Genomic DNA, 27,289 nt, shown 5'->3' with positions numbered 1-27,289 from the left:
TTCTTGAGCATTTCAAGAAACTTAATATCACTGATGAATAGAAAGATGACCTTTGCTCCCATAACAAACGGAAAGCAGGTTATTCATATTTAGAAGCAATTTATTTGAACATTAAATATCATCTGTACAATAACACAATTTAATTTTTCCTTAGATGTTAAAATAAGAAGCGTACATTTGAAAATTTTTAGATTTAATAAGGTTTCTCCTACCATGCCAGTTTAAAAACTGCAACCCAGATATATTTATGAGAATTCTTTCATGATTTCACACTGTTATTTTTCTGATACTTCAAATTCTCAATCCTCACAAGTTCCTTAGGACTCAAACAACTCATCATAAATTTAGCTCATATTTTAGCTCACAATGTAGTCAGCAAATTCTATACATTTTTTAATATAAACAACTATTAAGTTTTATTTACATATTTGTACAGTAATAGAATTTAATTTTGTTTTATTATATTAAAATCTATTTTTTAAACCATCAATTCAAGTGATAGATACTTTTTTTTTTTTTTTTTTTTTTTGACAGAGTCTTAGTCTGTTTTCCAGGTTGGAGTGCAGTGGTGTGATCTTGGCTCACCACAACTTTGGCCTCCCAGGGTCAAGCAATTCTCCTACCTCAGTCTCCTAAGTGGCTGGGATTACAGGTACATGCCACCATGCCCAGCTAATTTTTGTATTTTTAGTAGAGATGGGGTTTTACCATGTTGGTCAGGCTGGTCTCAAACTCCTGACCTCAGGTGATCTGCCCACCTCGGCCTCCCAAAGTGCTGGGATTACAGTTGTGAGCCACCAGGCCCGGCCTGGAGACCTTTTTCCAATCATATTACTTAGGTGGCTCATAAGCTTGTACTGGTCAAATAAAGTTAATGCTAAGACACCACAAAGTTTGGATGTTGGCTGACCTGAGGCCCCTATGCCAGCACCTATGTTGGTATCAATCAGAAGGAGCTACCACTATGTATTACGATCTCTATGAAAATTAGATAGATGTCTGCATATAGCTATGAAGAACTAAGGAAAGAGTGTGTACTGTGCCTCACTACCTATGCTTACAATATTTCACACACGAATAACTTCTGAGAACCATCAAATAAGCACATATGATTTCACAATGGTAAGTAGGTAGAAAACTTTAGATAAAAGGGGAAAAAAGATTTACAAATAATAAAGTGTCCATTTAATGGGATATTATATATGTTTGTTTATACTATATTTTTATTACTATTAATTATAATTAGCTAAACAGAGTTTCTTCATTCTCTCCCAGTGGCTCCCTACTGGGGGCAATTGTTCAAAAGCCAGGCATAGAAAGACAAATACTGCATGATCTCACTTATATGTGAAATCTAAAAAACTTGAACTCATAAAAGCAGAGAGTAGAATGGTGGTTACCATGGGGACTGGGGCGGGGCAGGGCGGGGAGTTTCTAGGGAAATGGAGAAACATTCAAAGCGTACGGAATTTGTTCAGACAAATAAATTTTGGAAATCTACTATAACTATAGTATAGGTAACTATAATTAATAATAATGTATTGTATACTTCAACATTTCTACGAGAGTAGCTATTAAATATTCTCACCACAAATAAATGGTGAGATGATAAATATATGTTAATTAGCTCGATAATTATTTCAAATTGCATACATATACCAAAAGACCACATTGTACAGCTTAAATATATTCAATTTTATTTGTTAATTGTAACTTACTAAATCTGAAGCAAAAAAAAAAAAATTCTCTAGTCCAAAACAATAATAGGTTCCTCTTGAACAGTTCAACAGTATAGAAAATAATTTTAACAATGTTGAAAATAATAAATTCACCACTTATCCCTACCTAAATCTACATCACTTATATTTCCATTTCTCAAAAGGGCAATGGAGCAGCATATTGAGGAGAGTGCAAGCTCTGTGGCTGTGGAAGTGATCATTTATTAATATGGACTTGACTGTGGCCAGGCAAACACATGTAAATTGGCATGTGAGTACATGAATTGTTCATAGGCAAGTGAACTGATAACAATATTTTTGGAAAATAATTTATATATCAGGAAATAAATATGTGTAAAGTAATAACACTTTGAGAAATTTATCATAAGGAGATACTTTCAGTCTTTGATTAAAAGTAAAGTAAAAACATGATCAAAATAATCAATGATGGGAAAATGGGAGGTAAATCATGATGTAACTTCTCAACAGAACACAAGTTATAAATATCATTAGTTTTCACTTTTAAAAGTAAAAAGTATATCCTTGAAAAAACAAAATCAGCAACCACCAAAAACAGAAGAAAATATACCAAAAAGTTAATAGCAGTGACCAGGGAACTCCAGGACCATGAGTGACGGCTTTTTCTTTTATCCTTGTTTTTCAATACAATTTATGTGCCCATAAAACATTCTCATCATTACATTCCCAGTGTTTCTTGTAGCACCTGACAAAGTTCAATACTATTATTATAAAATGAATGACTGCCTTAACAATGCCCCCAAATACCCAGGCCACTGTAAGAAAAACTTATCACCTGGGAGCAGTGGCTCATGCCTGTAATGCTAGCATTTTACGAGGCTGAAGGGGGGCAAAATTGCTTGAGCCCAGGAGTTTGAGACCAGCCTGGGCAACATCGTGAAAACCCATCTTCACAAAAAATACAGAAATTAACCAGGTGTGCTGGCAGCTGTGGTCCCAGCTACTCGAGAGGCTGAGATGTAAAGATCACCTGAGCCTGGGAAAGTTGAGGTTGCAGTGAGTCAGGCTCATGCTATTGCACTCCAGCGTGGGCAACAGAGTGAGACCCTATATCAGAAAAGGAGAAGAGAAGAGAAGAGGAGAGGAGAGAAGAGGAGAGGAGAGGGGAGGGGGGGGGAGGGGGGGGGGGGAGGGGGGAGGGGGGGAAGGGAAGAAGGAGGGAGGAAGGGAGAAGGGGGGAAGGAGGAATGAGTGAAGGAAGGAAGGGAAAAACCTACGTAAATTCTACCTATTCCACATTTTAAAACGTACAATTCAGTGTAAGAATCGACACTTGGAGAACACAATACCAAAACTTTATTTATGTACTTATTTAATTTTCAGGTGTTAACATTAAGCCCTTAAAAAGTAAGATTTAACACCTCACACTTTGAACCATGTAGCAAGCCAAATGCCCTGACACTGATACATAGCGCCTACAAATTGTTACTGTTTAATTAAATGAATTAGTTGACTGGAACAAAAGAAGACATTCTAAGCAACTGCTTAGTGACCAAGTGGAATCAAATGATTTACCCAGCTTGTTTAAAAAAAAAAAAAAAAAAAAGGCACAGCTACAATTCTAGCATTAATTTTTTTTTTGCCTTTTCAACAAATCACATCAATTAAAATGTTTTAAGTATTTTCCATGTGAAGTAAACACTCCAATTTATGTATTTAAAACTAATTTGAATATACAAGATCCATAATAAATTGTATATAATTGGACTAATACATGTGTGTGTGTATATGTGTCCGTGTGCGTGTGTGTCCCTTGAACAAAAATTTAATTCAGGGTAAGAGAAAATTCTGATGCTAAATATGCTGCTCTTCATATTCAACAATGATTTTCTCTCTCAAGTCCCTGTGTGATATGTATCCAGTTTTTGAAATGCAAGATCTGTAGAATTACAGTATTTAATGTCTATGACATGGCTTTTTCCTGCTCCCTAAAGTGCTGAAGTAAGAAGAATCATTTCGGCAATGAAACTGCAAATTTTGCATACTGAATTTTATATCCTATGCATTACCATGGCGTTTTATTCACCTTGATTTGAAAACATTGCTGCAATAACTTTATTACCTGCTTGAAATAAAAAGGCACAGCTGCAGCACACTGTTTTAGATGTCAGCAGAAACTAAAACAAGGTTAGGTTCATATTTAGGGTGGATGAAAAGGTGATGGAATTTTAAAAAGTGAAGTTTATCTGTCCGTTAGCTCATAATCAAACTATAGTGAAACTAAAAAATTGTGTCTCATTTTGTCCAAAACTACTCTCTTCTTCATTAATATCCATGTAGTGAATTGGTTTAAAATTATAAATTATTGCAATAATTTTAACAACTTTACAAAAGCCTCTCTCAGTACTACAGTCAACATGGTGGCAAACCATGATATGATGAAAGTTATGAATCCCTATGAATGAGTCATAAGCTAATAAATACAGAGATTTTTCTCTTGGCCATTTAATACCTCATTTCAGCTTTGTCAGAGCTCAAACTGTTCATAGTATTTCAAGAAAAGAACATCCAGTTGATTCCAGGAATAACAATCAAGTCAGCAATAAAACTAGGAAAGCCTTTAACTCTGTTCAGGTCACTGAAGTCTAGGGCCATAAACAGGTGATGTCCTCACCATATCATCAGTCACCTTAAACAGTTAAAAGTGACTCTTTAAAAAATTGCGTGTTAAGAGTTAAAGGTGACTCTTCAAAAAAAAAAAAAAAAAAAAAGGTGACACATTTAAAAAATATGCTTGGAGAAAGGAAGGGAACTGTGTTTGTCAATGGCAATATATGTCCCAGTTACTTGTTGAATGTGCCTAGATTATATAGTACTGGCTATTATTCCATTCTAGATTATAGGCAAAAGGGTTTAGAGTACAATAACACTATTTACATTCATTTTATGTTAATACATATTAAGACACAATGGCTGAATCCAGTAAACAAGGAGATACCAATTAAAAAAAAATTCTACTGCAAAAATCTCTATAATGAGAATATAATCTCTACTTATAGATGTGTGTGTGTAGTATACATATATACAGACCTACACATATGTAAATATATGTGACATGTATATATAATGAAAAAAATTATTAAAACTATCTTGAATCTTCCACATCTAGAATATAAATACATTTATAAAATGTCATCAGCCTAAATTCCAAATTTTAAGAAATTTTAAAACTACATAATTAGAAGATTTTTGTGACACTTAGTTATAATCAAACATAATCTAAGTTTGCCAACTTGCTCCCCAGGTCTAAACACTCCATTGTGTTGTCTTTGTAACATACAATGTACAAGCATATGTTCATTATAAATACACACTTTGTAATCATTTCAAGTCAATACCAAATAATGAAGTCAATATTAAGTACATGAAACCAACAATTGATGACCATTTTAAAATGTAATGACTCAGACCTGCAGTAAAACAGGACACACTACTTGCATCCTCCACTCAATGACCCTGGTTTCCGGTCAGGTAAAATGCAAGACTTTATTTACCCTAAGTTAATCAGGGGAATTATTATTTACCTATTATTTCTACATGTCTATGTGGGGTACAGAGTCACAATGACTTGTCCAGGCACATCCCTGTACATACTACTAATATATTTACTTTTTCATGAAAAAGGAATTGTGATGACATAGTAAAACTAATGGAACAAGACTTCAGTCAATATAAAATTCCACTAGATAACAAGATTGATATATGTACTACTAACTCCAGAGAAGTCATAATTATAAGCCTCTCTTTCGATCAAAAAATCATAAATCTTCAGAGACTTTAAGATCTTCATAGCAAAGAAAATTTGTCATTAGCTTATATAGATCCAACTAAGTTTTATAACATAAAAATTCCCAATATATATTTACTCAGGGACATCAAATTATATAAATTAGCAATTGTCAAAAATAGCCTCAATTTTGGAATTAAACAAAAAACAACCATGTGTCTTATTGGATTAAATTAAGAGAGAGAGAACTTTTCAGGAGAAATGAGTTCATTACGGGGAGTCACTGACTTTAGGTAAGCTATCCTGGTGGCAATGACATAAAAACATCAGGTAGACGTGACCTGGGAACCAGAGGACAGGTTATTATGTACTTCCAATAAGTCTTTCAACTAAGAAAGGCAGGTTTTCATGGGTAATTGGAGAGTATATAGACTTAATGATGGGGGAAAAAAAGAGAATGCAGTAAAAGCAGATCTATCAATACGGTTACTATAAAGACTTCTGAAAAATTATTTTAATCATGTAATTCCATTAGCATTCCTTTAGGGACCAAAAATACCTGTCCTCAATAGTCAAAGTGCTATCAAAATCACCACACCTAGTTTTATAAATAGATGGAAGCTGAAAGTAGGCAATAATTACAGACTCATCTGACAAAATAACAAGTTAATAATATTTTTAAGATGCTTAAGCATGTAAATAGTTACCTGTTCAAAGACATTTTATACCAGTGTGTCAGCTGAGCCAGCAAAAGACCTTTTATTTCAACTCCCCTTGAACACACTCACTTTCACACCTTCATAATATCTAAGTAAGCCATATCATCCAAAATATGAAATACTGGAAGGCAGCCTAGTTCTATAATCCATCTTGCACAGCAAGAGAAAGCTTCTAGACTAGTAAAAGAGTTTCTAGAGCACGAGTAATGCAATTACACAGCTAGGGAGTTGGGATCTTCTTTCACAGCTACTCTTCCTAAGTAGCAAGAGAGCTTCCTAGTCTACTTTGATGAATACCATGTCTCTAAAAAATAAGGACATAAAATGGCTACCAATCCAGACTATTCACATATTCTTTTCTGTGAATTTCAAATTCCCTATCCTTTTCCACACTCAGCCAGATCAGCTGAAAGTTTGCTGGAGGAAAGAACCATAAGACATAAAATGGCACTAATATTTTCATAGATATTGAAGATTCTTGAAAATATTATCTCAATCAATGGGTGTAAGATGAATAAAGAATTGAGAAAGGAAGGCTACTATTTTAAATATTGTGGAAAAAGAAGGTACCATGTTTCTTTGGTATGAAATTTTGTAAAATGATGCACTAATGTAAGTTGATAGCTGAGAGCTCTTCATATTGTAACTGAAGGGTATCAATTCCTGCTCCAGTGCCATATAATTACATTTTTAAATCTATCTCTCTCTCTCTCTTTTTTTTTTTTTTTTTTTAAAAAAACTTACTTTAAGTTCGGGATACATGTGCAGAACTTGCAGGTTTGTTACATAGGTATACATGTTCCATGGTGGTTTGCTGCACCTAGCAACCTGTCATTTGGGTTTTAAGCCCCTCATGCATTAGCTATCTTTAAATGTCCATGTCCAGGTTTTAAATTAAAAGTCTGACATTGAACAAATGTCAAGACACTAAACTTGGAAATTAATCAGAGAAGTATACCAGATGTATCATTACTATACGACATAATAATTTCCTTAAACTATAAAGGCACTAATTTGTACCTGAATATTTTAAAATCTACTTTCAAAAGTTATTTTATTTTAATGTATAAATGCAAACTATGTGAAACAGAGATATAAATGTACTCGTTGTATATTTTCTTCTTTATAAAACCAATGTCAATTATGTGAGGAAAAAGATCAACGGTTAAGACTGTGCTCTCTAAACCAAGGTGTCCCCTAAGTGATATTCAAATTACAGTCAGAACCCCTGGGGAGGGGGGACAATCAAACTATACTAGATAGATTTTGTGACTATTACAATAGATAGCAAAAAGAACATGAAATTAAGGCACAAAATAACATTAGTTACTGCAGTGGTCTGAAAATGCGCTACAAATTCGCTGATAGCACTCGCATAGAGAGGCTGGATCCCCTTCAATCCAGAAAGACCTCATGCCTGCTCAGCAAGTAGAGCTTAGAGGAAGTGATGTAATGAGACCACTGAGGCTAGTCAAAAAAAAAAAAAGTAACTTTCCCTTTGTTCACTGGAACCTAGAACACTTGTTCTAGGTGCCACCATTTCCAATTTTCAATTAGCCAGTGGCATTATCCCAACTCAAGTGCCAGACTTGTGCCCGACGATTATAGCCTCCAGGAGTTTAAATTACCTTTAGCTGTTCAATTTGAGACTTCTCAGCTCGGGACCCAAATATATTAGAGTGATATATACATATCAGCCAAATTTACAGCCCACAGAAGCTATGAGCATTATACAATGGTTATTGTTTTATGCCACTAAGTTTTATGTTGTTTTATCATGCAATAGGTGATAAATGCAATTCTATGTCTTATTAAGCTACCTAAAGGTAAACTTCCAAGAAAGATGCAAACTTCCTAAAATAAAATGCACTGCCCTTTCATGATCTGCCCCCTGCTCATCTGTCCAACCTCATATGTTACCACTCTTCAAGTCCAATTATATGTTCACATTTAACAACTTGTGTTTTCCATGGGAAACTCTTCTCTTAAAATCATCCCACCTTGAGTTGAACAATGAGAACACATGGACACAGGGAGGGGAACATCACACACCGGGCCCTGTTGGGGAGGCTAGGGGGCTAGGGGAGGGATTGCATTAGGAGAAATAACTAATGTAGGTGATGGGTTGATGGGTGCAGCAAACCACCATGGCACGTGTATACCTATGTAACAAACCTGCACATTCTGCACAAGTACCCCAGAACTTAAAGTATAATAATAATAATAATAATAATAAAATCCCACCTTTACCCTATACTTCCTAGGGTATCTTTTTGCCATTTATACACTTAGCAAAATTATCTATCTTCAAATCTCAGTTCAGTTATTACTGCCTCTGAAAACCTTTCTTACCACACTCTCTTCAGCCTGAAATAAATGCACTTTTTCTGGTAAGAGATTTACCTATATTTTTTGCCTCTTTCTTTACTTACTGACTTTCTTGAGGCAAGGACTGTAAATTGTTTCCCTTTGAATTACATTTATGTCTTGAGTACAATCAATATTTGTTGAATGAATGCATTTATGAACAAATAAAAGAATTAACATAAGAAGATAATTAGAAATGGAAGAAAGCAGGATAATGTCAACTGTTGGTGAAGATGTGAAACTTTATGTTTGCAAGGTGGAGTATAAATTGTATGAGAAATTAAGAAATTTTTTTTGCCAGTACCTCCTTGAGCTGAAAATCAGCATACTCTATGACCTAGCAATTCCGCTTTGAGGTACATGCTACCCCAAAATGAGCCTGTCTGTTCCTGAAAAGTCATATACTAGTATATTAATATACTGCTATTGTAAGTAGCTCAAGGTGAAAAAGAACCAAATGTCTATCATCAGAAAAATGAATAAATTGTGGCATAGTCACACAACAGATTTCATAACAATGATGTTCTATGATGCATAGCTACATGCAGCAATATGGATTTCACAAACTTAATGATAAATAAGAGAAACCAGATAAGAGTATAAACTATTCATATGTAAGATGACATATACTGTGATGTGACTTATGTCACGTTATAAGGCATCAAGTAACAGTGGTTACTGCTGGGTGACTAGAGGTTATTAACTAGAATGGAATGAGGTAGCACTTCTGGGGTGCTGGTAATATTCAACTAGCTATACATTTATCAGAGCATCTATATATTATGAGATATACACTTTTCCTATATGCCTAACAATACACTCAAAGAATGCGAAGGAAGGTCTTTAATATCTTGATATTATTTGTACTCTGATTGCATTGCCACTGTTAGTTCAGAGAAAAATTCTGAACTCATCTAATAACATCTCTCTAGGTAAGGTAAGCAAATGTAGAAATGGAGCTACTCCACAAATGAGTCATTTGACAAGGAGACTTAGCTCATGATTTGACTTTTATCATGAAGGGATATTTAGATTACATCCCTACTTAAGATACAAAAATAGAGCAAACTTGCTCCACAGCATACATTTAAAGGTTTCTAGGCCAAGTAGCGGGCTCACATCTATAATTACAGCAATTTGAGAGTCTGAGGCAGGAGGATCACTTAAGGCCAGGCATTCAAGACCAGCCTGGGCAACATAGCAAGTCTCCTGGCTCTATGAAATATAAAGATAAAAATAGCCAGTGTGGTGGTGCTCAGCTACAGCCTTAGCTACTTGGGAGGCTGAGGTGAGACTGCTTGTATCTGGGAGGCTGAGGCTGTAGTGAACCAGTCTGGGTGACGGAGAGAGACCCTGTCTCGAAAATAAAATAAAATAAAATAAAATAAATAAATAAATAAAAGTTTTCTAATCCTATTTTATCAGTCTGAAAATGAGAATTCAATAGAGTGGTCTGAAAGAAGGAAAGGAAAGGAAAGGAGAGGAGAGGAGAGGAGAGGAGAGGAAACAGGAGAGGGGACAGGGGAGATGGGAGACAGGAGAAGGGAGAGGGAAGAGGAAAGAGGGAAGAGGGAAAGGGGAAAGGGGAAAAGGGAAAGGGAAATGGGAAAAGGGAAAGCGGAAAGGGGAAAGGGGAAAGGAAAGGAAAGGGAAAAAGAAAAGAACAGAAATAAGAAAGACAGAGTCCAAAATTTTCTTTGTACTTAATCGAAGACGATTGGGACATTAAAAAAACCTACCTTACTGAGCCTACCCTGGAAGGTGTTTTTAATTTTCATATTAAATTAAAAATAAGTGCTTATGGACTTTCTTTGATTACTAAGCACTATGACTTTAAAACAGGACATGCTATTAAATTCTATGTAATTTATTTTTTCTACAAACAGGGGAGTGCAGAAACTCAAAGAATCTCATGATATTATTAAAGATATTGAAAATACTTCCAAAAGTTTCTTAGATCTACAAAGGCAATTCATAATTCTTGACCTAAAACCCAAGAAAAATGTTCAGGGAAGAGGGGAAGAAACATGCAGGAGGAATAGCAGAATAATTTCTTAACTTTTCATAAACCACACTTATTCCAGGTTCTGCCTAGATTCTAACAAAGGCATGCTGAAATCAAGGTTGAGAGCACATCCATGCACATGTGAGTGTGCATGAGTGTGTGCATGTTTACAGTAGCATATCAGAATCTAAAAAAAGGACATGTGTGGTAGTGCTAGTTTCAAACATAAACTACACTTGATTTAGAAAGGAACACACATCTCCTGCTCCTGTATTGAGAATCTGCTATAAAATGATAGGTTTGGCCAGGCGTGATGGCTCATTCCTGTAATCTCTGCACTTTGGGAGGCTGAGATGGGAGGATCGCCTGAAGCCAGGATTTCACGAACAGCCTGGGAAACATAGTGAGACCCCATCCCTATTAAAATATATATATTTTTTACTAAATTAAAGTTTAAAAGTTAAAAATATAAAATAAAATGGTAGGTAATAACTATCATGGTACTTGTCAGGGCAGGAATCAGTTAAAAATAGCAGCCAAGCAACTTAAAGTAAATGCATTGTTTCTAAAGAGACAAGATAATGATCTCAGTAACACAGCAGTAAGAATCATTGAAATTTAAGGTGTAAATCTCATAAATCTGTTTCTTACTCATATTTATGTAAAACTTGCTTCAAGTAGCAAGATTATTATTAATAAAATTAATAATAATCTTATTAGTTGGAATATCACTACCAATGAGTATGGAAAGTGAAGAAATTGATCCATATAGGCCCTGGAAAATGGACAAATAAAAGCAGATGCCATCTGTGGCACTCAAGGAGAGGAATGAAGGCAGAGAGTGAATTCAGCACCTTCCACTGAAATATCCAGGTTCTCACACTGGGACTGACTAGGCAAACAACTCGACCCACGGAGAACGAAGAAAAGCAGGGTGGGACTATGGCCCACTTGTGGGAGACATGGAGCCAAAGGAAACCCCACTCCCAGCCAGGGGAAGCGGTGAGGAATTATGTAACCCTGCCCGGGAAACCATGCTTCTCCCGTAAATATTTGCAACCTGAGGATCAGGAAATGCTCTTGTAAGTTCAGGCTACTAGGGCCTTAGGTCCAATACACAGAGCTGTGTGATGTCCCAGCAGAGCAGTCACTTAAGTACACACAGAGACTTAGGAGTTTCGTATACTCTGGTCCCAGGATTCCCAGCAAAGTGGGAGAGGGTTCCTACATACTCCTAGGAGAGGGGCTGAATCCAGCGAGACAAGTAGTGTTGTTCTGCAGGCCCCACTTCCAGGGTACTTCACAAGTTAAGACCAACTGGCTTGGGAATTCCAGCCAGACAGTGGTGACAGGCTGGAGTCCACCTAAGAAGAACGGAGTTCCTCAGGGAAGGGGTGGTTGCCATCTCTGTGGTTCAATCAACTCAAAAATTCAATTTGAAATTGAATCCCTAGATAGACCAATAACAAATTCTGAAACTGGGGCAGTAATAAATAACCTACCAACCAAAAAAAAAAGCCCAGGATCAGATGGATTCACAGCTGAATTCTAACAGAGGTACAAAGAAGAGCTGGTACCATTTCTATGGAAACTAATCCAAAAAATGGAAAAGGAAAGATTCTTCCCCACTTCGTTCTATAAGGCCAGCATCATCCTAATACCAAAACTTGACAGAGATACAACAGACAAAATAAAACTTCAGGCCAACATCCTTAATGAACATCGATGCAAAAATCCTCAACAAAATACTGTTAAACCGAGTCCAGCAGCATATTCAAAAACTTATCCACCATGATCAAGTTGGCTTCTTCCCTGGGCTGCAAGGTTGGTTCAATATACACAAATAAATAAATGTGATTCATCCCATAAACAGAACTAAAGACAAAAACAAACAAACAAAAAAAACCATGATTATCTCAATAGATGCAGAAAAGGACTTCAATGGAATTCAACATCTCTTCATGTTAAAAATTCTCAATAAACTAATGGAAAAGACTTCAAAAGAGTAAGAGCCATATATGACAAACTCACAGCCAATATCGGCAATATCATGCTGATTGGGCAAAAGCTGGAAGCATTCTCTTTGAAAACCAGTACAAGACAAGGTCGCTATCTCTCACCACTCCTATTCAACATAGTATTTATGTTGACCAGGGTAATCAGGCAAGAGAAAGAAATAAATAGTATTTGAATAGGATGAGAGGAAGTCAAATTATCTTTATTTGCAGATGACATGATCCAATACCTAGAAAATCCCATCGTCTCAGCCTGAAAGCTTCTTAAGCTGATAAGCAATTTCAGAAAAGTCTCAGGATAATCAATGTGAAAAAAACTGCTAGCATTCCTATACCCCAACAACAGGCAAGAATAGAGCCAAATTCTGAGTAAACTCCCATTCACAACTGCTACAAAGAGAATAAAATGCCTAGAAATACAGCTAACAAGGGAAGTGAAGGACCTCTTCAAGGAAAACTACGAACCACTGCTCCAAGAAATCAGAGAGGACACAAACAAATGGGAAACATTCCATGCTTATGGACAGGAAGAATCAATGTCATGAAAATGGCCACACTACCTAAAGTAATTTACAGATTCAACAGAATTCCCATTAGACTACCACTGATATTCTTCACAAAATTAGAAAAAAAAAAACTATTTTAAAATTCATATGGAACCAAAAAAGATCCTAAATAGCCAAGACAATCCAAACAAAATGAACAAAGCAGGAGGCATCATACTACCCAACTTCTAGCTATGCTATAAGGCTGCAGTAACCAAAACAGCATGGTATTGATGCAAGAACAAACACATAGACCAGTGGAACAGAACAGAGAATTCAAAAATAAGACTATCCACCTACAACCATCTGATCTTTGAAAAACCTGAAAAAACAAGCAATGGGAAGAGGATTCCCTATTTAATAAATGGTGCTGGGAGAACTGGCTAGCCAAATGCAGAAAACTGAAACTGGACCCCTTCCTTACATCATATATAAAAATTAACTTAAGATGGTTAAAGTCTTAAATGTAAAACTGAAAACTGTAAAAAGCCTAGAAGGAAATCTAGGCAATACCATTCAGGACATAGGCATGGACAAAGATTTCATGATGAAGACACCAAAAGAAATCTCAACAAAAGCAAAAATTGACAAATGGGATCTAACGAAAGAGCTTCTGCACAGCAAAAGAAATTATCATCAAAGTGAACTAACAACTTACAAAATGGGAGAAACTTTTTGCAATCTATCCTTCTGACAAAGGTCTAATATCCATAGTCTATAAGGAACTTCAGCAAATTTACAAGAAGAAAACAACCCCATTAAAAAGTAGGCAAAGGACATGAACAGACATTACTCAAAAGAAGACACATATGCAGACAACAAACATAAAAAAAAAAAAAAAGGTCAACATCACTGATCATTAGAGTAATGTAAATCAAAACCACAAAGAGATGCCATCTCACATCAGTCAGAATGGTAATTATCAAAAAGTCAAAAACAACAGATGCTGGCAAGGTTATAGAGAAAAAGGAATGCTTATAAACTGCTGGAATGTAAATTAGCTTAACTCTTGTGGAAGACATTGTGGCAATTCCTCAGAGACCCAGAGGCAGAAATACCATTTGACCCAGAAATCCCTCTACTGGGTATAAACCCAAAAGAAGGGAATCATTCTTTTGTAAAGATACATGCATGTGTGTGTTCATTGCAGCACTATTCACAATAGCAAAGACATGCAATCAACCTAGATGCCCATAAATGACCCACTGGATAAAGAAAATGTGGTACATATACACCATGGAATACTATGCAACCAAACAAATGAATTAGATCATGTCCTTTGCAGGGACATGGAGAGACTTGGAAGCGATTATCCTCAGCAAACTAATGCAAGAACAGAAAACCAAACACCACATTCCTCACTTAAAAGTGAGAGCTGAATAATGAGAACACATGGATACATGGAGGGGAACAACACACACTGGGGCCTGTTGGATGGAGGCATGCAGGGGAGGGAGACCATCAGGAAGAATAGCTAATGAATTCTGGGCTCAATACCTAGGTGATGGGACAATCTGTGCAGCAAACCACCATGGTACACATTTATGTATGTAACAACTTGCACATCCTGCACATGCACCCCTGAACTTAAAAGTTGAAGAAAAACAGAAGGAAAGAAACTGAAGAAATTTCAAGCAAAGGCCAGGCGTGGTGGCTCACGCCTGTAATCCCAGCATTCTGGGAGGCCAAGACGGGTGGATCACCTGAGGTCAGGAGTTTGAGACCAGCAGTGGCCAACATTGTGAAACCCCACCTCTACTAAAAATACAAAAATATTAGCCGGGAGCGGTGGGGGGCACCTGTAATCCCAGCTACTTGAGAGGCAGAGGCAGGAGAGTTGCTTGAACCTGGGAGGCGGAGGTTGCAGTGAGCTGAGATTGTGCCACTGCACTCCAGACTGGGCAACAGAGTGAGACTCTGTCACAGAAAAAAAAAAAAAAAAAAAAAAGGAAAGAAAGAAAGAAAGAAATTTCAAGTTAAAAAATATAAGAGGGGGGGAAAATGTCCCTAGGGACATGCCCTGCTTGTTGACATATTTCATTCAAAAGAAAAATCACATTTCCAGATAGCTTCTCATTTTCCATATACTCATTAGTAACTGAATCTGGAATAGACTTTCTTAGTTAGAAATATGAAAACATAAACAGAAGCTTTATTTGCTTCTTGGACCCTCATGAAAAGAGCCTGGTGGAGAAAAAAGAAATTATGTTATAATTTTAAAACTAGATATTACCATAGTTACATATGGCACTATAACACCCTAAAGAGTGTGTATCTTAGTCATTTTATTAGCAATAAATCCAATAATTAACGCATGATGATCCTCAAATATGGTAATCAAATCAATGAATATATAGGGTTTTTATGTCTATGATAAAATAATATTATTTAAAGTGACTTAGAGGGAAGGTAAAGAGAAAAAGATCTGGTGATATTTAAAACAAACTCTTTTTATTTTGGTATATCAGAAACACATTATAAGAATCAAAGAGAACACACACATTCAGCAAGAGGGCACACTTCCATCACCTAGCAGAAAGATACATGCTGGTAATAATAAAAGGTGTTCATTTAAAAAAAAAAAAAAAAAAATTCAGAATGTCTTACACTGTTCCTAAGCCATTCAGTCAAGGCATTGGTAACAACAAAGCACTTTACTCTCCACATAAAAAAGAATTATCAGTATTAATTGTTAAAACTCTCTGTAGATAAACTAGATACTTAAAAATATTTAGGCAGATAAGGCAAGAAAATAGAAAATTTAAGTGTTAAAGATTACTCTTTAAAAAGAATTATGATACTTTTTTTTTTGTGTGATCATCTCAAAAGTAGCTTCATATAACACCATAGGCTCAAAATGATGAAAGGTCACTGATGTATTGCCAACTCATTTTTATGAGATAAATTCAATTATAATTGCTGTGACTATTCCAGCCACAATGTAGACATAGAATCCAATTATCCATTTCATTTTCATTTATACCTCATGGGCTAGATCATTTATCATGTTTCATGATAATGATCAGAAGACACATGGAAAGTGATTTCTGGAGGTAACAAATTACCTTCCATATTAGCATAGCTTACAAGTTCCTGTCAACAACTACTATGCATAAATATGAGGTAATTAAATTTACAATGTGCAGGAGTGTTTGATATGCTACTTGCTTCCTTCACAGCCGCCAAAAATCTAGGTTGCTAAGTGCAGCAAACCCCTTTGGTTGCAAATCAGGAATCATTATACCCCAGAACCCCAACAGGTAGATGGTGTGCTCGGGCTCAAGGTGCTGAGATGCATCTTTCATCATCTGGTATTATTACTTCTTGCCACAAAACCATCCATCATTACTGCTGAGACAGCTTGAAATGATTGTCCTGGACTCTCACATTACTGCTTCTTGAACTCTGTCTCATCCATCTTTTGCATCATACCTGATTCACAGCTAAGTCCCCTCTCCCTGCTACAAAACCAAGTGTGAATCTATATTGCCTTTCACCTACAGTGCTTCTCTAATAATAATTGACTTCTCTTTATTATGGAGCTACTGTTCAGAAAAGACTATCCATGACTGCTGATGCTGATGGCTGATTTTTAAAAAAACCCGATGTACAGAATTCCAATAGTTGTAGGAAAATGCACTCTTTTACCTGCAAGTTAGGCTTCAGAATTTCATTAGTATTTCTATTCGAATATTTGTCGATAAACCTCAGCAACACAAACATAGACAAAGACAGACACAGAAGCCTCTGAGTGTACAGATATACACTAAAAAGATAGCCTGTACCATATATACAAAAGCAGTGTTTCAATCTGAAAATTATTAGAGTTTCAAAAATGTTTCACAGTAAAATTCAAAACTTTAAAGTATCTAATATGTTGAAATTATAAAATATGTTTAATAGTGACACAATGCAAACAAAAAAGGGATTTAAAGTTAGATACAAGAATATAAGTGAAAACTTCCTTTTAAAATAAGTATCTTACCCACCCATTTTTTCCCCTTTTCACTGATGCTAAAAGAAGCTTGAAAATGATACCAGTAACACAGTGGTTGGTATCCCATAAACTATCCAAGACTAAAGGTTTTAATTCAGCTCCATCTGAATGCTGTTATAAAAGTTTAATAAATCAAAATGATCAAAATGTTCTCAGTGGCAGATTGGGATTCAGTTTCCAATTCAAAATCTCTTTAATATATGGCTTCTCTGACATCTCGCATTTCTACCATCTATGTTGAATTCCAAACACCCTGCTTTATATCATTACCATGCATCAACCAGTCTGGTCATGGTAACTACTTTTTAGCAATCCTGCACAGTACACAGAAATGTCAAATTGAGTGGGCATTTTAACATAGGAAGATTATGTCAGGTGTGGACTCTTTATCTACCCTTAAGTAAATATTTTCAAACCACCCACTATAGTGAATGACATTCTTTGAGAACGAGAAATGCTGTTAGCCAAAAGTCCTACCCCCCCCCCAAAAAAAATATATAGATATAGATATAGATATAGACATAGATATATAGATATTCCCTCTCCCAACCCTTTAAAACATTAAGGTAAGAAAGAGACAGGTCTAGGAGCATTATTATCAGGGGCAATAAAATTCTGAAGAGCAGAGAAAGTAGAGAAGCTTTTAGAGAGTTCACTTTATTTCTATGAAGCAAAAAGTTTTATAAAGAACAGGAAAAATATTTCTACTTAACAGACAACCACAAATATAGTCAGGAATCTACATGAAGTAGTGGGGGAAATATTTACACATGATATATCTTACATGTGTTTTTATATGCAGATAATGTCAGCAATAAAAAAAGACATCATATTAAACTCTGTCTGGTTTCTCTTTCTAAATTCTCCATTTAGTTAAAAACCTCTGCTTTCATCCAAAGTTTAACAACATGAAAAATTCCAATAGTATAAGCTAAAGGCTATGAAATTGAAGCTTAGGAAATACAAATGATTTCTATACACTAGGCACCTATTATTCATTTCATCATGTATTGAGTCTTTACTTAATGCCCTGTGATTAGTTTAACACTTACTCACATTCCTGAAGATTTTAAAACTGGATATGTTCCTAGCACCCCAATCAAAAGTTTACAATTAAACTTATCATCTATGCTCTCAAATGACATCTTCTACAAGGCTTCCAATCTCTGACCATAATACCATATTTTATCCAATATCCCAAACAAAAATCTAGAAGTCTCCTTTGACTCCTCCTCCTACTGTCATTCCACAATGCTTTACCAACATTGCTGCCTCATCTCTCATCCTTGACTCATTCTTTCTACCATAACCCTACCCTACCCTAGGAACATTTATCATCTAAAGCTTTTAAAATTGTAAGAGCCCCCTTAACTTACTCCCTAAAAATGCACCATTTTCCAAATCATCTGCTATCCTGGTTTTCTGAGACAGATAACATGTGAGTAACCTACTTCAAAACTCCTAAAGCTTCCCAAATTAAATACACAATCCATTTATATTTCTTAGTCTGGCACTCAAATTGTTCCACAGCAAGGGCTCAAAGTACAATTTCAGGATTATCTCAGATGTTTTCACTGGAAAACATTGTGTTATGGTCAAAATTTACTGCTAAGTCCACAAGACCATGCTTTCCAGTGCCAGTCCCTCTGCTCAGAATGCCTTTACCTATCTTCCACCATCCAAATGCTACCCACCCATCAAGGGTCAGTTGGAACTTCTTCTCCTCCTCAGCACATTCCCTGACCATTAGAAAGCAGCCACGTAGCTGCCCTCCTCATTCTACACATTAAATTCATGTCATTCATATGGCACTTTATACCTCACTATTTTTGTTTCTTTGAGAATAAATATTTGATGAGATCTGCTAGACCTCGATCATGGTATTGGCTACAGAGATCCAATCATGAGCGTGCAAAAGGAAAGGGTCCCTAAGTACATCAGTCTCATGGAGGAGGCAGATGTTATGGATGCAGTTATACTTTGAAGGAGCAGAGCAATTAGAAAAAGCCAAGACCCTAAGGCACGAGAGATCATGGTATGTTCAAGCAAGTGAAAGAAAACCAGTGTTGCTACAGTTTGGTAAGCAAAGGAGAGTCTTATGAAGGACTGAAGCAGGTGAGCACAGCTAAAAGCCTATGAGCAAGCAGGGCCTTGGAGCTGTGATGAGGCATCTGGAATTTATACCGCATAAACAGGAAGCTGCCAGTGCCAGGGGGAGCATATTCTGACTTACTGTGTCATACAGTCACTCTGGCTTCTGTGTGAAGACTGCCTTGGAGGAGGTAAGTGTTCATGGAGGGAGATCAATAAGGAGGTTTTTATACAAGTACACGAAAGAGAAGATGATGACAGAGACAAGTGGTGGCAGTGAGAATAAAGAAAAGTGCTGGGCACTCGAAAGCAATGCAATAAAATAGGAATAAAGGAATCTATTTATATACATATTACAAACCAATTTCAGACATACAGATTTCTATTCACTGCATTTCCAACAGCACAAAAATCTTTGAGACCACTGTCTTGTTCTTCATATACTTACTGATAGTAGGCATTACATAAAGATCTTTCAAAAACTTTGACCTAAATAACTCTGGAGGAAAAAAAAAAAAGGGTAAAATAAAATCAATGAATTCCCTTCTGTACTAGAAAATAATTGCCATTTGGCCTTTAGGTATTTTGGGGGGCGGAAATGAGAAGAAAGCTGAAAGGAATAAGAATGTAAAAGCATGCATCTATTCAAGAAAAAACAGGCGAGGGTGGAAAGAGCAGGAAGTGTAAAGCCCAGAGACAGAAGTATACTTGGAAGAGCCAGCTTTGCCTGCTGTGGATCAAGGAAGGAGGTGAGTGACAAAGAACAAATTTGGAGTGGCAGCCAGGGGATATTTCATTTAAGGCCACTTAGAACAAGAAAGGATTGTGATTTTTTTTTTTTTTTTTTTTTTCCCTTAATGTGAAGGGAAACTACTGGAGGAGGTAGCATAGCAACATGAGAGTAGCCATGGTACCTCCATATGTATAAGAAAGACTAATGAAAATCCAGGGGCAATCAGCAATATGTAAATAATCAGGTGGGTAAAATTTCTTCCTAACGAAGGTACAAATAATTACGCATTTGTTATTTCATTGTTTAACACAAGGACAGATTCTGTGTCATCATAGCTAAATCTATGACTCCAAATCAAGCAACAATAAAGAAAAACAACAAAATATTTTCTCAGTTTAGGGCTCAGCAGAAACTGGAGAGAAAAGAAAGTTAGATGCTTATAATTAAAATAAATTATATCCTAAAGTGTAAAAGTCACCGTGTTTACATACCTTGTAAGAGATGAGAACACATCTATAGGCCATAATTTCTCTAAAAACAAACATCAGAGTTAAGGTAAAGCCTGTACAAGAAGAGATTGTTGTACATTTATGTGTTGAGGAAAGCCGCCATATTTTCTGCCATATTATTTAATTTCTGTCCCGCTGTCTGTCCCCAAATTCTCACTTTTAATACTGAAATGTTACAGTATTTCACTTTTTTTTCCTAAAAGTTAATAATAATGAACTAAACACAATCCATGCTGAGGAGTAACAAAGATTATTTATCTGTATTCATTTGTGTTGACCTTATACTTGGTTTTAATTGTCAGATTAAATATTTCCTAGAAAGAGGGAAAATATCATTTATCTTAACACAGATGGGAAAGGAGGCAATTTCTGTGGTACTATCAAAAACTTGGAACAAGCCAGTTTTGATCGACACATTAATAAATAATTACATATTATTTGCTTTCTTTGTAAGGCTTCTACACAACATTTTATGCATTTTTGTTTGTTTTCTGTGTATTTCCTTGTTTATATTCTTAGAAACATTTTAATTCTTAGTAACAGTTTAATTCTTAGTTCCTAATCATGCTTTACTGGTCAGCAGAATGTACATTAGCTAGCTTTTTAAAAGATGGACTGCTTAAGTGGCAAATAATTTATGCTAACTGCAAAGCTAAACACAAAAACTCACCTGTAAGTCATATACTGGTAGGGAACTCTGCTACTAATGACACTCTTGAAGATGAAGTGGAGGGGAGAGTGGGAGAGACTCAAGAACTCGAACTAATGAAGTAATGTCCTACTACAACACTTCTATTGCCATCCTTACACATTATACCACTAAACACTCTGATTTATCTCTCTGCCCTCACTGATTGATTCCAATTTGTCAACTATAGAGCTTCTGTTCAATCAACATTCTATAAGACTGTCCCAGTGTAACTTTTATTAAGCCAAATTGGTGCTTAATAAGGGGTTTCAATGAAATAGTTGTATTTCATTGAAGTTAGAAAACAGGTAGACTATTTTTTATTTGTTAGGAAACATTTTTTATTCTTACAGAGTTTAGAATGTGATCAAAACCTAAGTCAAAATTCTGTGCCATGATACTCAATAATTCTACATTTCCTATAGAATTAATTCAATTATGAGATTCTTTTTTTTTTTTTTTTTTTTTTGAGACGGAGTCTCACTCTGTTGCCCAGGCTGGAGTGCAGTGGCCAGATCTCGGCTCACTGCAAGCTCCGCCTCCCGGGTTTACGCCATTCTCCTGCCTCAGCCTCCCGAGTAGCTGGGACTACAGGCGCCCGCCACCTCGCCCGGCTAGTTTTTTGTATTTTTTAGTAGAGACGGGGTTTCACCATGTTAGCCAGGATGGTCTCGATCTCCTGACCTCATGATCCACCCGTCTCGGCCTCCCAAAGTGCTGGGATTACAGGCTTGAGCCACCGCGCCCGGCCAAATTATGAGATTCTTAAGCACTGAGACTATGTATGTGATTTATTTGGCATTTGTGTTTATTGAATACTAACATAGTAACACACACTTGCCTGTTACCTCATTAAGAACTCAATAAAGGCTGCTAGCTGATTTTTCAATGAAGTTGCAAATAAACCCAGAAAGACTAAAAAATCTTAGTTCGAATGGACACTGTTGCTTTATCTTTGGTTTGGGGTGAGAGAAAAAAAAATGATTAACAGGTAGGGGAATATAAACTACGAAGACACTCAGTCCATGTAGTAGGTAAAAGTCCGTTGGTACACAGAAATGTGCCCAAATTACATTTATCACAAACTCCAAGAGAAAAGAATTGAAACTTAGAAAACGTGTACAGGCCTACTGTCAGCAGTCTGAAATAAAATTCCCTTGAGTTCAATAGAAATAATTATTAACTATGCAAATGATTCTGCTTCCTCCTTGATCCTTTTCAAATTCTTAAGATGAAAGCTCCATCAAAAGCAAACTCCCCGAAGATTTACTCCAAAGAGCAGTGACCAGTACCCTACTCACTCAACACACGAATTGCCTAGGAAAATAAACTGAGAAACCTTTATGGAAAGAACTCTCATCTCATTTTTATTTTAAAAACAAACTGAAAGAAAAATAAATAAAATGAAAAAAATCACTCTGACAAAAACAACTGCTGCACTTTACCATCCTTATAGAGTAGCTATAAGGAAACTCAGAAAAGGAGAAAATTAATAGAAAAAAGTATTTGGCATAATGGTGTACAGAAATGGATCAAAAAGAGTTTCAGTAATAATATGAAGTCACAGTGAATATTCATATTAGATTTAAAAACCATAATTTTTCTACTATTCTTAAATAAACATAGATACTATCATTGTTTAATGCTTTTCAGCTTTGAAAATGTACGTCTTAATGGACTACATGAACAATTCAAATGAGTATCCAGTTTCTGGTTGCACCACAATATACTATCTGAAATAAGAACATCTAGCACTCTTTTGCTCATTTAGAATTTAAATATGTACCAGACATCCTGAACACTGAATCACCTGAATTATAAGTAGGTACTATGAATGAGAGGAGACTCCAAATGTTTCTTTTATCATACTCAAGGGAAGCAAAGTAAAATTTTTAAATAGATTTGGAGACTCTTCCAAATTGGACACATTTGGTATCCACTGGCTGCACAGGCTTTTTAAAAAATATTTAGGGGTTTGGGGGTGGGGGAAAAATTAGTATGTGATTCAGTGTGTTCTGAAATGTTCATTATATTTCATTTTTTAGGAAAACATAGCCGTTTAAATTACATCCTCCAAGATAACTCCAAACTTCCTGTCAAGATGACCGGTTTTCACAATAGAAGAAAAGGGATCTCAAGTCACCATTAAGGAAAAGGATCTTTGTAAGAATTCATGAGCCTGAAAGCTGTGCTAGGAAAACTAGTTAAAAACCAATACTGCATGATATTAAACAGCTTGCTGAAGGTCTCAAGCTAGAAATTCCATGGCCTTTAGCCACCAACTAGCGAAAGTATTCATAAAGTATTTTCCAATTCCCAAATGACCTGGCTTCTTACATAAAAACACCAAAAAAAAAAAATGGATTTAATTCTATGTGCAAAAGGATTCGAGTACTGGAATAGAATACTGGTCAGATCAATATTATTTTTCAAGTTAAAAAATATTTACACTAAACTGAAAAGTCACCCTTAATAGTCCACTTGAGAAAGGAAAGAGTCTGGTTTAGATACTACAAAAAGCAACTGTCATCATCACTTCCTTTATGCCAGCAAACTTGACTCCATCTGTAGGTGAGAAAAAATATCTGGTTCATCGCTCATCCCCTACATATGCCAGGGTCAGTCCCACTCCTCTGGTTTCAACTAAACAATTTTATTTGTTGATTTTGAGAAAAGTACTGAATTTCTTCATGTAAATACTGTGCTAGGTGCTGAAGCAAACAAAGATGAACTAGACAGGCTCTGATAGGACATAATCTACAATTACAGTAAAAGCAGAATCTGAAAAGTTCTAATAGGTTTTGACTGCTTTCCTTCTCCATATGCATAGTAAATAACTGATATAAAGCAAGTGATTCTATGAACAGTTCACCATTGACCAAATAAGCTATGATCCTACTGATTACCTATGATTCATACTGTTACTTGACTTAGTATGGTAACACCCTTCTCCAATAGTGCAATATTCCAAACTCTGTATGTCCTTCAAGATTAAGTTGTACCTTCTCTTGACATTATTTCCTCAGTCACTATCTTATCTGAATGAAATAAAGAACTATCTCTGAGTAACACTGTTTATGCTCTGGAGTCTTGTGTACAAAAGCTGTCTACTGGACATACTAGTTGTTTATCCAATAACCAGTGATGTGTTATTTGCTTTTCTGTTTGTTTGTTTTTTTGATAGTTGTGGTAGGTACTGCCCTCTTTACCCCTAAATGGATAAGACCAAGGAAGCATGTAGTCATATTTCTCTCCTATCACTAGGAGGTGGGCCTGGCTTAGGATAGAAGCCAAAATCTTAGACTACAAAGTGAAGAATTGGAAAGAACGTAGATCTTTAATGACTTGATCAACAAACCCCAAAGCCTATCCTGCATTACCCAGTCACAAAAGTTAGTAAATATTCTTATGCATAAGCTAGTTTATATTGTCTTATAACGGAAAGTAGTGACATCTGTCTGAGTTTCTTATGATGTTAAACACCAACTCTGAATAAGATTGGGTAAATACCCTGAGTAAGGTTAGGTAATGTGATTGATACTAATCCCCATTTATAGCGGTCACTATTATTCATTAGGAACAGACTAAAATACTAACTAAATACTTTTGTATCCAGAGCATTTTGATAATGACTAGTAATTGACACTACAATTTAAAGCTCAAGCCATTAACCATGACAAACCAAAAACTGTGCTTTCAAACTGAAGTACTTAAAATGTAATTGTAGTTTCACAGGTAAAAATGATAGATATAAAAATATAACAAACAATTTGGAATAGAAATTGAGTGTGAGGTGTGGCAATCAGAGAATTTTATAGAAGTTTACTTAGGTCAGCTGGTTCGAGATGTAAGTGGGTCTTCGATTTAGACAGATGGAAATGGACAGAGGAGATCACAACTGAAGTGAGGAACGGCAAAATATTTTGTAGCATAATTAGACTACAAAGTTGGTGCTTTCAGTTTGAAGCTTGTACACATGACTTCAACTTGTATTTCAAATTTTTTACACTTCAAGTTTGTAAAGCACTGAGCAAAAATATCTGCTCTTCATCTCATCTCTATAAAAACTTCTTAGTCAATAAAGATTGGTCTCCATAAGCTGAAGACATTATCATTATTCAAAATGATCAGGAAGCAATGCTAAAATCATAACAAAGTAAATTCTGTTTCTCCGTACTTTTTTTAATTCCTCTGGCTGTGGGAAAACATAGATCAATACTCTTCAGCATGAAAATTTTGCAGTGAAATTTTCATTTGTAACAAACAGCAACAAAAAAAGCCTTAAGCGTGCCCTGTCACTTTCAGTTTAGGAGAAAATGCACTAATAAACTCTTACCCTTGGGTCATCTTTGACAACAGGCAATACCATGCCAGCTCTTATTAAAGACTATTCATATCACTGCCCCAAAAATTTCCTTTAAAATTACCATCTTTTGTATCCATGTAACAGGATGTCAGCTTTAAAAGTGCCAATGAGAGATAGGACCTGTCAGCACAGTTAATTCTCAGCACTGTTTCAACACCAGGACAGCTGACCCCCGAGGGTATGTTTTTGGTAGTAATATTTATTTGGTGGTTATCTCTACAAACAAGAAAACTTATTCCTCTGTATTGGTTTTCAAATAAAACAGCAAGCAAAGTATCACCTGTAAGTATTAAATATAGAACAACCTAAAATGTGTTGAAAGAAAAATAAAATTGCCAGAACTAACAAAATATATTTCTAAAATGATAGCAGACTCTGGATAACAAATTCAAAATGCCATCATCTTTAAACTCAACCTTTCCAACATAAAAATCACAAAACTTATGGCAGGACTGTCTTTAAAAAAAGGAAAAATAAGGCTGGGTGCAGTGGCTCATGCCTGTAATCCCAGCACTTTGGGAGGCTGAGACAGGTGGATCACAAGGTCAGGAGTTCAAGACCAGTCTGGCTAACATGGAGAAACCCCCTGTCTACTAAAAATATAAAAATTAGCTGGGTGCGGTGGCACCCGTAGTCTCAGCTACATGGGAGGTTGAGGCACGATAATTGCTTGAACCCAGGAGGCAGAGGTGGCAGTAAGCCGAGATTGCACCACCGCACTCCAGCCTGGGTGACAGTGAGATTCTGTCTCAAAAGAAAAAAAGAAAAGAAAAGAAAAAAAAAAAAAGAAAAATAGGTCAAATTTTTCAATGAAATTTAAGGATCCTCTTTTTTATAAATTTTATTGAAATAATTATTAATTTAACAAGTAATACTGCTGGAACAGCATTGTAACATAGTTGTCTCCAGGTAAAGAAAACCAGGCTTTGATAAAATAATAAAATCTACTTATCAATTAAGATAAACAAAAGAGATCTAGTAATGACAAAATGATTCTCTTTTAAAACGAACAGGCAGAAAATGTTTGCACGAAGGAAGGAACTATACATATAAGGGGAGCACTTGAATAAAAGCATCAACAGGTCTTCTACAATCTTTTGAGAAATACATCAGGAGTGACTTTTCTGGAAAAAAATGTATAGATAACTATATAGAACATATATAACTATGTATTATACATAACTTATTCAACAGCATTCTAGGTACACTATTTAGGTGCCATCTCCTTCACTGGTTGCAAATTGTGAATGCATATATGGTAAAGAAGATCCAGTGAGCATGATAATTCAGTAGCACACCCACACTCCTGTATCCATAGCATATTAATCACCCTGAAGATTACCCAAGGACACCTTCAGGCTTTCAAACTTAGGCTCAGGTGAGAGAGATGCTGGAATGGGACTTGACAAAGATGCATGTGTGAACATGTGATAAATTGTTTCTCTGCCTAAACACGGGAGTCAAATACTATCACATTTTCTTAATTGAAGCTGTGATCTCATGAACTTGTACAGGTGATATGAGCTGACTATGGAGACATCAGAGAAGTTACACTGAAAATAGTCATATTTAATCTATAAAGTTTAAAAAAAAATGAGCCATAGAGTCTTCCAAGACAGAAGTTTACAAGAGGTTGATAGCACTATCCAATAATGTTAAAACTGTAGTGGAAAAGAATGAGCTCACCACTAAGAATCAAGAAACAATGGGTTCTATTCTGGCTGTCAATCATTAGATTTAATTTGCTCTGGGTAAATTATCATAAAGTCT

The 27,289-nt window shown here is 35.8% G+C and overlaps 1 protein-coding gene and 1 long non-coding RNA gene across 19 annotated transcripts in view; one reads left to right on the top strand and one right to left on the bottom strand.

Annotated features, from left to right (window-relative positions):
- The window catches only part of PTPRK (protein tyrosine phosphatase receptor type K), a 553,640-nt gene that overhangs the window by 226,711 nt on the left and 299,640 nt on the right, over positions 1-27,289 (bottom strand). The window lies entirely within an intron of this gene.
- On the top strand, positions 1,445-24,222 carry LOC103884041. Its single transcript, XR_646487.4, has 4 exons — positions 1,445-1,517; positions 1,883-1,989; positions 19,804-19,972; positions 23,199-24,222. It is a non-coding gene; the product is annotated as an uncharacterized LOC103884041 (long non-coding RNA).

Source organism: Papio anubis, chromosome 6 (genome assembly GCF_008728515.1).
Source record: "Papio anubis isolate 15944 chromosome 6, Panubis1.0, whole genome shotgun sequence".
Lineage (NCBI taxonomy): Eukaryota > Metazoa > Chordata > Mammalia > Primates > Cercopithecidae > Papio > Papio anubis.
This window is presented reverse-complemented; position numbering and strand designations above follow the sequence as displayed.